The following is an 11588-nucleotide window of genomic DNA, read 5'->3' on the forward strand; positions in this document are numbered from 1 at the left end:
TTCCAAAGGCTAAGGACTCAGAGACCGCCCAGTCTGCAAGTGCTCTCAGACTCAGACTTGTCATAGGAGGGAGCTTTTGCACTTCACTATTGTGTCTCTGGGAGAAAAGTACATTGCAGCTTGGGGAAACAAAGAAGGCGGTGAGAAATGTAGGCACCTTCCTTAGGCTAAGTCCCATCCACAGCTCCTCTGCATTGTCCAGACTTGCTGCTCAGGCCTCTGAGTGGGATGTAGCCAATGACCAGGAAAGAGGCCGCCTGCTTTCTGCCCCAGCTGGGGTGAGCAACAAGTGGAGACACAGTCCTCTCCACTTTCCAGCGTCTTCTTCCACCTCCTCTCCTTCATCTGCATCACAGAACAATCCTTAAGCATTTCTCTGTCCCGGGGCTCTGTCTGTCCTCATGAGTTTGCGAACAGTCCTTGCCCTGACAATCAGAGGCAATGAGGGTTGAGTGACGGAAATGCAGAAAGCACCTACAGGTGGGAGGGGGAGAGGGCTGATGTGAAAAATGTGTAGTCCAGAGATGTTCGTACCAGTGACACACCTGGGGGTCAGTGCAATTGGGGGCAATGGTGTCAGGATAAATGCATGCGACTGCGATGAAAAGGCAGGGTGGGCGATTGGGGGAGTTCTGGATCTCGGGAGATTGGGAAAATGAAGCTACTGGCTCTCAATTGCAAAGGATTCCTGAAGGAGGTGGGATATCAGAAACAGCTGCGTTACAGAACCAAATGCTTTGGTACGAGTGGAATTAGCAGATAGGGTGGACTTTGATAAGGAAAGCTTGAATAACCCGTGACTGTTATTGCTTCTCTTCCTCTCCTCTCAACACACATTTGTTGAGTGTCAGCTCTGTCACAGATATTGATAACAAAAAAATAATAATGATAGCAAATAGCTCTTGAGCATTTACTAGGTGCTAGGTACTGTGTTAAGCATGTGATCTTACTTAAATTTCATAGTGACCTTATGATGTAAGTATTATCGGGCCCACTTTGCACATGAGCCAACTGTGGTTCAAAGACATGAAGTGATTTGCCTCAAAAAAACACAACTGGCTATAAGCGGAAGACGTGATATTTGAATTTAATCAGAGTCTAGAGCTCACGAATCTAATCAATGTGCTCTACCTAATCTTTTAGTTGGACAATGATAGAAACAGGATGCCTTTGGTGACCAGGGAAGCTTAAACAGGGAGGGCAGAGCAGTGTAAAGCAGAAGATCACAGAAGCAGCAGCACAGCCCCCATCCAGCTACGTAGACAAACAAGTAGAGTAAGCATCTGGGTATCCAGGATGCAGCATACACTCACAGGAAGCCTGGACAGGCAGGTGGTTGGCAGCCAGGGTATCTGGCAGCCAGTGACAGGGGCTCTGCCATGTGGCCTGGGCTTCCAGAGCAGAATGCCAGATGTCAAAAGGTCTGGCTAGAGCTAGATAAATCGCTATTCTTGAGAAGACTAAGGTGCCAGACAGGGCACCAAGGTAGGACTAAGGAGCTGGGGTCACCAGAAAAAGGGCCTAAAACAGACAGTTTTATACAAGAAACCAGGGAACGGTCCAGTTGTCAGAGCTAGGAATCAACTTCATTCATTGACCCTCCTAACTATTCTTTTAAAAATGCTTTTGAGCTCTCACTACGTTGCAAGTGCTGTGCTAGGCACTGGGGTAAGACAGTCTAAGAGGAAAACTAGACCTGTAAAAAAGGGGCAGCTGCAATACTATGGGATGAGTTCTCTATTAGAGGTACAAACAGATTGCGTGTATGGAGGTGAACAAACTAACTTTTCTTGGGAGAGTTCACAAAGAATATTAACTCTGAGCTGGGTCTTAAAAGAAGAGGAGGAATTTCCCAAGCTCTGAGTGGTGCAGAGGATTTCAGGCAGAATAACACAGGCCAAGGCATAAGGTTTTGAAAGAATAGGACACATTCGATGAACAATAAGCAATTCATACTGGGTTATATGGTAGGGAAAGGTGGGAATTATGAGTCTGAAGGCCAGATTATGAAGGATTTTATTAAAAGATTTTATTTCTTTATTTTTTGAGAGAGGGGAAAGGGAGGAGAAAGTACATGCCCCATCCAGGGGCCAACCCACAACCCAGGCACCTGCCCTGACCAGGGATCGAACCAGTGACTTTTCACTTTGAAGTGATGCTGTCCAACCTACTGACCTACACCGGTGAGGGCTAGGAAGGCTTTTGTGGGTGCTGCTAAAGAGCTCAGATGTTCGCCCATAGGTAAAAGAGGGTCAGCCATGGTCCTCATGCTGGCAAGCAACTGGGTTGCACTAGTGTGTTTTAGGAAGACTGTGGGAAATAGTTGCCCGGATGCATTAGAGACAGGCAGATCGCTCAGGAGGTTATTACAATTCTTCAGGCAAGAAATGATGGGAATTTGCCTTGGCTGGTGTGGCTCAGTGGGTTGGACGTCGTCCTGCAAAACTTCCATTCCCTGTCAGGGCACATGCCTACGTTGCAGGTCCTGGGGTTGGGGACATGCAAGGGGCAGCTGATCATTTTCTCCCTCTCTTCCCCTCTCTCTACAAATAAAGAAAATCTTTTTTTTTAATGATGGGAGTTTGACCTAATATAGTGACAGAGAGGATTAATTCAGGAAAATAAATCTGAGGGAGAGCTGATAAGACTCAATGATTGATATGGTGAATGATGTGGAGAAAGGAGCCCCGGACAGCTCCAAAGATTTCTTGCTTAACAACTGAGTCTGTGGTCACATCATTAACATAGAGATTGGGACTCTAGGAGGAGGAACAGGTTTGACAGGAGGAGAGGAGTTCAATTTGGAACATATTGAGTTCTAGATGTCCAGTGGTGGGCTAGTAAATGTTTAAATACTGGCTCTGGTTGGTTGGGGGTGGGGGAGGGAGAGAAAGAGAGAGAGGGGAGAGAGAGAGATTGATTTTTTGTTCCACTTATTGACGCATTCATTGGTTGATTCTTATATCTGCCCTGACCAGGGATCAAACCCGAAAATTGACATATAGGAACGACACTCTAATCAACCCAGCCAGGGCTGGTGGCAAGCTCTTGACTTGGCTTTTTAGTCTCCAGAAGGCTTTTAAAAGTCTAATGTGAAATTCCTTATGAAAACTTCCAGTGAAGCAAACTTTTAAAGGCCTATGCAGTCAATTATCATTCTTGATGCATTTATGTAAATAATCATGCTAAATCTAATGACACCTATCACTTCTTGGCCTTTGGCTAAGATCAAGTATAGTATCTGTTCTTATCTGTTTAATATATGATATGTCCTCTATCCAAGGACATTATATTAAATGGATTTTTGGAGCTGGGAGATGGAATAGGAGTTGCTCCATCCACTCCGTGCATCAATCCAGTATTGCAGTATTTCCAGGAATGGTGCACAAGAAAAAAATAAATAAATCTAATGACACCAGACTTATTTTGTAAACAGAAATCAGAAAGGTGTGGGTGGCCCTGGCTGGGTGGCTCAGTTAGTTGAAGCATCGTCCTATACACCAAAAGGAGTGGGTTTGGTTCCTGGTCAGGGCATGTGTGGGAGGCAACTGATCGATGTTTCTCCCTGTCTCTGTCTCTCAAATCAATAAGCATGTCCTTGAGTGAGGATTAAAAAATAAATAAAGTATGAGCAAGAACAATTTATAGCATTGAATGTCTGTATTAGAAAAAAAGAGACTTCTGGCCATGATGGAGGTGTACGTAGGCACGCTTTGCCAGCCTCCACAACAATAAGAAGACATACAACTACCTCAAAACTAAAAACAACCAGAACTACCAGAAAACTTAACTGCATGGAAGTCCAACAAACAAAAATATAAAGAAGCAATACTCATCCAGAAAGATAGGAAGGGCAGAGAAGGGGTGAAGAGGATGCAGTGTGATGGCAGTGGCAGTGGCTAGCCAGTGGAAAGAGCAGTCACACATTATAAAAGCCAGGAGAGACACCCAGAGAGCGATCCCAGCCCCAGACCAGGCCATGCAGCTCACGGCTCATGCCAGGGAAAATAAAGCCGCGTTGCTCTGACTGTGAAAACAAGTGGGGGTTGGGGCAGCAGATGAAACTGCCTGATTCTCAGCAGAGTCCATTTGTTTAGAAGCCCCCACAGTCCTAGAAGGTCTGCAGACCCACCCACTCTGGCACCACAGCCAGGGCAACAGCTAGAGGTGTGTCGATAGCATACAGGAAGTGGGAGAAGTGCCTGGAAAAGGGGTGCTGAGCAAGCAGCATTGTTGCCTCTCAGATACCTCCTCTACATACAGTGCCACAATGTGATGAAACATGTCACCCTGTAGGGACAAATACCTAAGGCTCCGCCCCCTATTAAGTAACAGGTGTGGCCGCTCTACCTAAGACACAGAGGCAAATGCAGTAGGTGATCAAGTTGAGGAGGCAGAGAAGTATGGCCCAAAAGAGGGAGCAGATAAAAGTTCCAGTGGGAGAACTAAGCGACAAGGAGGTAGCCAACCTAAAAGATGCAGAGTTCAAAACACTGGGGAGAACAATGTTCACAGACTTGACAGACAAGATTAAGTACAACACATGCATAAGGGAAGAAATGAAGGCTATGCTAAGTGAAACGAAGGGAAATCCACATGAAACCAATGGTGAAGGAAGGAAGCTGAGGTTCAAATCAACAATTTGGAAAATAAGAAGACACAAACAGTCAACCAGTGCAGAATGAGGAAACAAGAATTGAAAAAAATGAGGAGAGGCTTAGGAACCTCTGGAACAACTTGAAATGCACCAACATCTGAATCATAGGGGTTTCCAGAAGGAGAAGAGGAAGAGCAAGAAATTGAAAACGTATGTGAAAAAAATAATGAAGGAAAACTCCCCAAATGTGGCAAAGGAAATAGACATACAAGCCCAGGAAGCACAGAGAGTCTCAAACAAGCTAAGCCCAAAGAAGACCACACCGAGACACATCATAATTAAAATGCCAAAGGTTAAAGGGAAAGAGAGAATCTTAAAAGTAGCAAGAGAAAAGCAGAGAGTTGCCCACAAAGGAATTCCCATAAGACTGTCAGCTGATTTCTGAAAAGAAACTTTTTTTTTCATGTCCTAATTTCATTTTTTTTTTTTTTTGGTTTTTCAATTACAGTTGTCCCCTTTTCCCCTAATTTCTCTCCCCCACCCAACCCACCCCCTCTCCCGCAATCATATCCCTCCCCGTTGTCCATGTCCATGAGTCTTTTATACAGGTTCTTTGACTAAACCCTTCCCTTACTTATCCCCCTTCTCTCCCTTGAAAAGAAACTTTGAAGGCAAGAAGAGACTGGCAAGAAGTGTTCAATTTGATGAAGAGCAAGGACATACAACCAAGATTATTCTATGCAGCAAAGCTATTGTTTAAAATGGAAGGGCAGATAAAGTGCTTCCCAGACAAGGTAAAGCTACAGGAGTTCATCATCACCAAGCCATTATTATATGAAATGTTAAAGGGGCTTATTTAAGGAAAAGAAGAAGATCAAACCTATGAACAGTAAAATGACAACAAACTCATAGCTGTCAACAACAATCTAAAAAATAAAAACAAACTAAGCAAACAACCAGAATAAGAACAGAATCATAAGTATGAGGATCATCTAGAGGGTTATCAGCTGGGAGGGGAAAGGGGGAGAAATGGGGAAATGGTGCAGGGATTAAGAAGCATAATTGATAGGTACAAAAGAGACCGGGTGATGTTAAGAATAGTATAGGGAAGGGAGAAGCCAAAGAACATACAGGCGCAACCTATGGACATAAACTAAGTGGGGTGGGATTGCAGGAGGGAATGGGGTTACTGATGGAGGGGAGCAAAGGGAAAAAATTGGGACTACTATAACAGCATAATCAATAAAACATACTTGAGAAAAAGAAAAAAGATCTAAAAATCAATAATTTAAGTTCCCACCTTAAGAAACTAGAGAAAAAGAACAAATTAAATCCAAAGTAAGAAGAAAAAGAATAACAAGAATTAGAGTAGAAATCAATTAAGTTGAAAACAAAAAGTCAATAGAAAAAGTAAGTGAAAACAAAAGCAGAGTCTTTGAAAAGATCAGTAAATTGATAAGCCGCTAGCCAGGCTAAGAAAAAAAAAAGAGAGGACACAAACTACTATTATCAGAAATAAAAGAGGAATCATCACTACAGATCCACAAACTTTAAAAAGATAATAAAGGAATACTATGAACAACACTCTGCCACAAATTTGATAACCCAGATGAAATGGACCAATTCCTTGAAAGACACAGGCAGCCAAAATTCACACAAGAAGAAATAGATCATCTGAATAGACCTATATCTACTAAAGAAATTGAATCAATAATCTTCCAAAACACAAAGCGCTAGACCCAGATGGATTCACTGGTGAATTCTACCAAATATTGAAGGGATAAGTTATATCAATTCTCTATAATTTTTTTCATAAGATAGAAACAAAGAGAATACTTACTCATTCTATGAGGTCAACATTACCCTAATACAAAAACCAGACAAAGATATTACAAGAAAAAAACCTACAGATCAATATCTCTCATGAACATAAATGCAAAATACTCAACAATGTATCAGCAAGTCAACTCCAACAATATATAAAAAGAATTATACACCATGACCAAGTGGGGGGTTTTATCTCAGGTATGCAAGCCTGGTACAATAAATCAATGTAATCAACCACATCAATAGTCTAAAAATAAAAGAAAAATTACATGATCATATTAATAGGTGAAAAAAAAAGCATTTGATAAATCCTACACCCATTCATGATAAAAATTCTTTTTTTAAAGATTTATTTATTTTTAGAGAGAGGGGAAGGAGGGGAGAAAGAGAAGGGGAGAAACATCAATGTGTGGTTGCCTCTTGCATGCCCACAACCCAGGCACATGCCCTGACTGGGAATGAAACCAGCGACCCTTTGGTTCACAGGCCAGCATTCAATTCACTGAGCCACATCAGCCAGGGCTAAAAATTCTTAGTAAACTAGAAGTAAAAGTCAACTTCCTCTACTTGATAAATAAATTTACAAAAAACCCTACATACTTAATGGTGAGAAACTTGAAGATTTTCCACTAAAATCAGGAACAAGAAAAGATTGTCCCTTTTACCACTCCTTTTCAACATTGTACTAGAAGTTCTAGCGAATGCAATAAGACAAGAAAAGGACAGAAAAATTATGCAGGTTGGGGAGGAAGAAATAAAACCATCTCTGTTTCCAAATGATATGATCATCTATGTAGAAAATATTAAATGATTGACAAAAAAGCTTCTGGAACTAACAAAGCAACTATAGCAAGGTTGCAGAATACAAGGTTAATATACAAAAGTCAGTTACTTCCCTAAATGCCAGTAAAAAGCAAATAGTCTGAAATTAAAAACACAATGCTACTTATATTAGCACCCCCAAAAAATATTTAGATATAAATCTAAGAAGATATACACAAGATATATATATATATATATATATACATAAAATATAAAAAATACAAGATGTATGTAAAAATATGATGTGTGTGTGTATATATATATATAAAATGACAAAACTCTGATGGACAAAAGCAAAGAAGAGTTAAATAAATGCATAGCTACACTAAGTTCATGCACTGGAAGACTCAATATTGTCAAGAGGTCAGTTCTTCCCAGCTTGACCTATAGATACACTGCAATCCTAATGAAAATCCCAGCAAGTTATTTTCTGGATTTTGACATATTGATTCTAAAGGTTATATGGAGAGGCACTCAGGATAGCCAACACAATTCTAAAGAAGAAGAAGAAGAAGAAGAAGAGGAAGAGGAGGAGGGGGGGGGGAGGAGAGGGAGGAGGGGGAGGAGGAAATTTGGAGGACTGATGTTACCCAACATCAAGACTTACTGTAAAGCTACAGTAATCAAGACAAAAGAATAGATAAAGAGATCAATGGAAGAGAATAAAAAGCCCAGAAATAGACCCACATAAATATGGTCAACTGATTTTTGACAAAAAAGCAAAAGCAACACAATGGAGCAAAGATAGTCTTTTCAACAAATGGTGCTGGAACAACTGGAAATCTACATGCAAGAAAAAAATTAGTCTAGAAACAAACCTTATACTCTACAAAAATTTTTAAGTATATTTTATTGATTATGTTGTTACAGTAGTTCCAGTTTTTTCCCCTTCGTTTCCTTCTGCCCAGTACCCAACTTCCTTCCAGCAATCCCACCCCCCTTTGTTCATGTGCATGGGTCATGCATATACGTTCTTTGGTTTCAGCCTTCACTATATTATTCTTAACGTCCCCCTGTCTATTTTGTACCAACCAATTATGCTTCTTAATCCCTGCACCATTTCCCCATTTCTCCCCCTCCCCCCTCCCAGCTGATAACCCTCCAAATGATCCCCATACCTATGATTCTGTTCCTATTCTGGTTTGCTACGTTGGATTTTGTTTTTATTTTTTAGATTTTGTTGTTGATAGTTGTGAGTTTGTTGTCGTTTTAGTGTTCATAGTTTTGATCTTTTTCTTAAGTAAGTCCCTTTGACCTCTCATATAATAATGGCTTGGTGATAATGAACTCCTTTAGCTTCACCTTGTCTGGGAAGCACTTCATCTGCCCGTCCATTCCAAATGATAGCTTTGCTGCATAGAGTAATCTTGGTTGTAGGTTGCTTTTCATTGCATTGAATACTGCTTGCCAGTCCCTTCCTGCCTGCAAAGTGTCCGCTGAGAAATCAGCTGATAGTCCTATAGGTAACCTCCTGTAGACAACTCTCTGCCTCTCTCTTGCTGCCCCCAGGACTCTCTCTTTATCTTTCACCTTTGGCATCTCAATCATGATGTGTCCTGGTGTGGTCCCCTCTCAGTCCAGCTCACCCAGGACCCTCCGTGCTTCTCGAACCTGTATGTCCATCTCTTTCGTTGGGAAGTTTTCCTCATTTTTTTTCAATTCTTGCTTCCTCATTTTGCACTGCTTGACTGTTTTTTTTCTTCCTTATGTTCCAAATCATTGATTTGAACCCCGGTTTCCTTCCCTTCACCATTGGTTTTGTGTGGATTTTCCTTCGTTTCACTTAGCGTAGCCTTCACTTCTCTTATGCATTCGCTGTACTCAAGCATATCTGTCAAGCCTGTGAGCAACTTTAACACCAGTGTTTTGAATTCTGCATCTGTTAGGTTGGCTATCCCCTCATCCCTTAGTTCTCCCACTGGAACCTTGATCCGTTTCCCCTTTTGGGCCATACTTCTCTGTCTCCTCATTCTGACAGGCTCCTGTGTTTGCTTCTGTGTCCCAGGTGGAGCTGTTGCTCCTGTTACATTGTAAGGGCCAGAGCCTTAGGGATTCATCAGTACAGGGCAACCTGTTTCACCACGTTGTGGTGCTGGGTAGGCGGGGGAAGGGGTTTGAGAGGGAACAATGCTGCCTGCCCAGCACTTGGTCCTTTTCCAGGCACCTCTCCCACTTCCGCACCGGACTGACACCCCTCTAGCTGCTGCCCTGGCCATTGTTCCCAGAGTGAGTGGGTCTGCGGACATTCTAGGACCATGAGGGCCCTTTAAACAAGCAGACTCTGCTGAGACCGGCAGTTTCTGCCTCCACCCCAACCCCCAAGGGTCTGCACAGTCAGAAGCAATGAGGCTTGATTTTCCCTGGCTCTGAGACCATGAGCTGCTAGGTTCGGTGAGGAGCTGGGAACGCTCCCCAGGTGTCCCTCCTGACTTTTTAAAATGTGTGACTGTGCTTTCTGCTGGCCTGACGCTGCCGCCACTGCTGCCACCACCACAACTCATCCTCTCCATCCAGCTCCATCCCTCCTACCTGTCTGGATGAGTATTTCTTCTTTATATCTTTGTTTGCTGGACTTCCATGCAGTTTGATTTTCTGGAACTTCTGGTTGTCTTCAGTTTTGAGGTAGTTGTAGTCCTTCTTAGTTGTGGAGGGAGACGCAGCATGTCTGTCTACACCTCCGTCTTGGCCAGAAGTCTACAAAAATTAATTCAAAGTTGATCATAGACCTACATGTATAATGCAAAACTATAAAATTCCTAGGAAATAACTTAGGAGAAAACCTGAATGACCTTGGGTATGTAATGACTTTTTGTTATTTTATATTTCATTTTTAAATTTCTTTTTTGTTGTTTTTAATTGGTTGTTGACAATAACTTCTTAGTTGCAACACCACGAAAGATAGCACAGTCCATGAAAGAAAGAGTTGATAAGCTTAAAATTAAAATGAGAAACTTTTGCTCTGTGAAAGACAACATCAACAGAATGAGTACGCATGATACAGACTGGGAGAAAATATTTGCACAAGACACATCTGATAAATGACTGTCACCCAAAATGTGGAAAGAACTCTTAAAACTCAATAATAAGTGTGCTCTCCCTCCTGGGTGCATGCCCGAATCTTTCCCTCTCCCCTCTTCCCCACAGGCACACACCTCCTAAACTCAAAGGGTCCCCACAAGACTTGCAACCAGGGGAGAAATGGGCAGTGGCAGCTCGTCCTGGGCTAACCCCCTCCACCTGTCCCCACAACCCCCTTTTCTCTGACTCTCCAGTGACCTGATAGCAGCCCAGCCTTGCCTCACTTATTTCCCATAACATTTCTAGAGAGCCAAAGCAGCCCGCCTAGGCTCTCTCCTGTTGCTTCTTCTATCCTGGACCCTTCATTGTTTCACTGTCCCCAGCTTTAATAAATGTACTCCCCCCCCAAAAAAAAATTTGCCCTGGCTGGTGTGGCTCAGTTGGTTGGAGCATCATCCCATCACCAAAAGGTTGTGGGTTTGATTCCCAGCCAGAGCACATACCTGGGTTGTAGGCTTGATCCCTGGTCCAGGTGCATACCAGAAGCAACCAATTGATGTTTCTCTCTCACATGGATGTTTCTCTCTCTCCCTTATTCTCTTTCTAAAAGCAATGGACAAAATGTCTTCAGGTGAGGATAAAAAACAACAACAAGATACCACTATGCACTTATTAGAATGGCCAAACTCTTAACACTGACAACACCAAATGCTAGTGGGCATAAAAAATGGAATACACTTTGAAAAAAAGTCTGGTGGTTTCTTGGAAAACTAAGCATACTCTGACCATATGGTCTAAAAATGTCACTCCTTGGTATTTACCCAAAGGAGTTGAAAACTTACATTCACTCAGAAACCTGTACACAGATGTTAATGGCAACTTTTTTAAAAATAATTTTTATTTATTGAGTTTTCGAGAGAGAGAGAAACAAACATTGATTTGTTGTCCCACTTATTTACGCACTCGTTGGTTCAGTCTTCTACATGCCCTAACCAGGAATCAAACCCACAACCTTTGTGTATTGGTTCGATGCTCTAACCAACTGAGCTACTAGCCCAAGGCTATGGCAACTTTATTCATAATTGCCACAACTTAGTAGTAACCAAGATGCTCTTCTGTAGGTGAATGGATAAATGAACTGTAGTACATTCAAACAATGGAATATTATTAATTTGCTGAAAAAAAAAAGCTACCAAACCATGAAAATACATAGAAGAACCTTAAATGCATATTAATAAATGAAAGAAGTAAATCTGAAAAGGCTAAATACCGTATGATTCCAACTATATAACATACTGGGAAGAGCAAAACTATGTATATAGTA

General features: G+C 41.9%; 1 non-coding gene across 1 annotated transcript; it reads left to right on the top strand.

Annotated features, from left to right (window-relative positions):
• The first annotated feature begins 3203 nt into the window (after positions 1-3203).
• LOC149990503 (U2 spliceosomal RNA) lies at positions 3204-3392 on the top strand. Its single transcript, XR_016508762.1, has one exon. It is a non-coding gene; the product is annotated as a U2 spliceosomal RNA (small nuclear RNA).
• The last annotated feature ends 8196 nt before the right edge of the window (positions 3393-11588 follow it).

Source organism: Furipterus horrens, unplaced genomic scaffold, assembly GCF_987537825.1.
Source record: "Furipterus horrens unplaced genomic scaffold, mFurHor1.1.pri manual_scaffold_17, whole genome shotgun sequence".
NCBI classification, from domain to species: Eukaryota; Metazoa; Chordata; class Mammalia; order Chiroptera; family Furipteridae; genus Furipterus; species Furipterus horrens.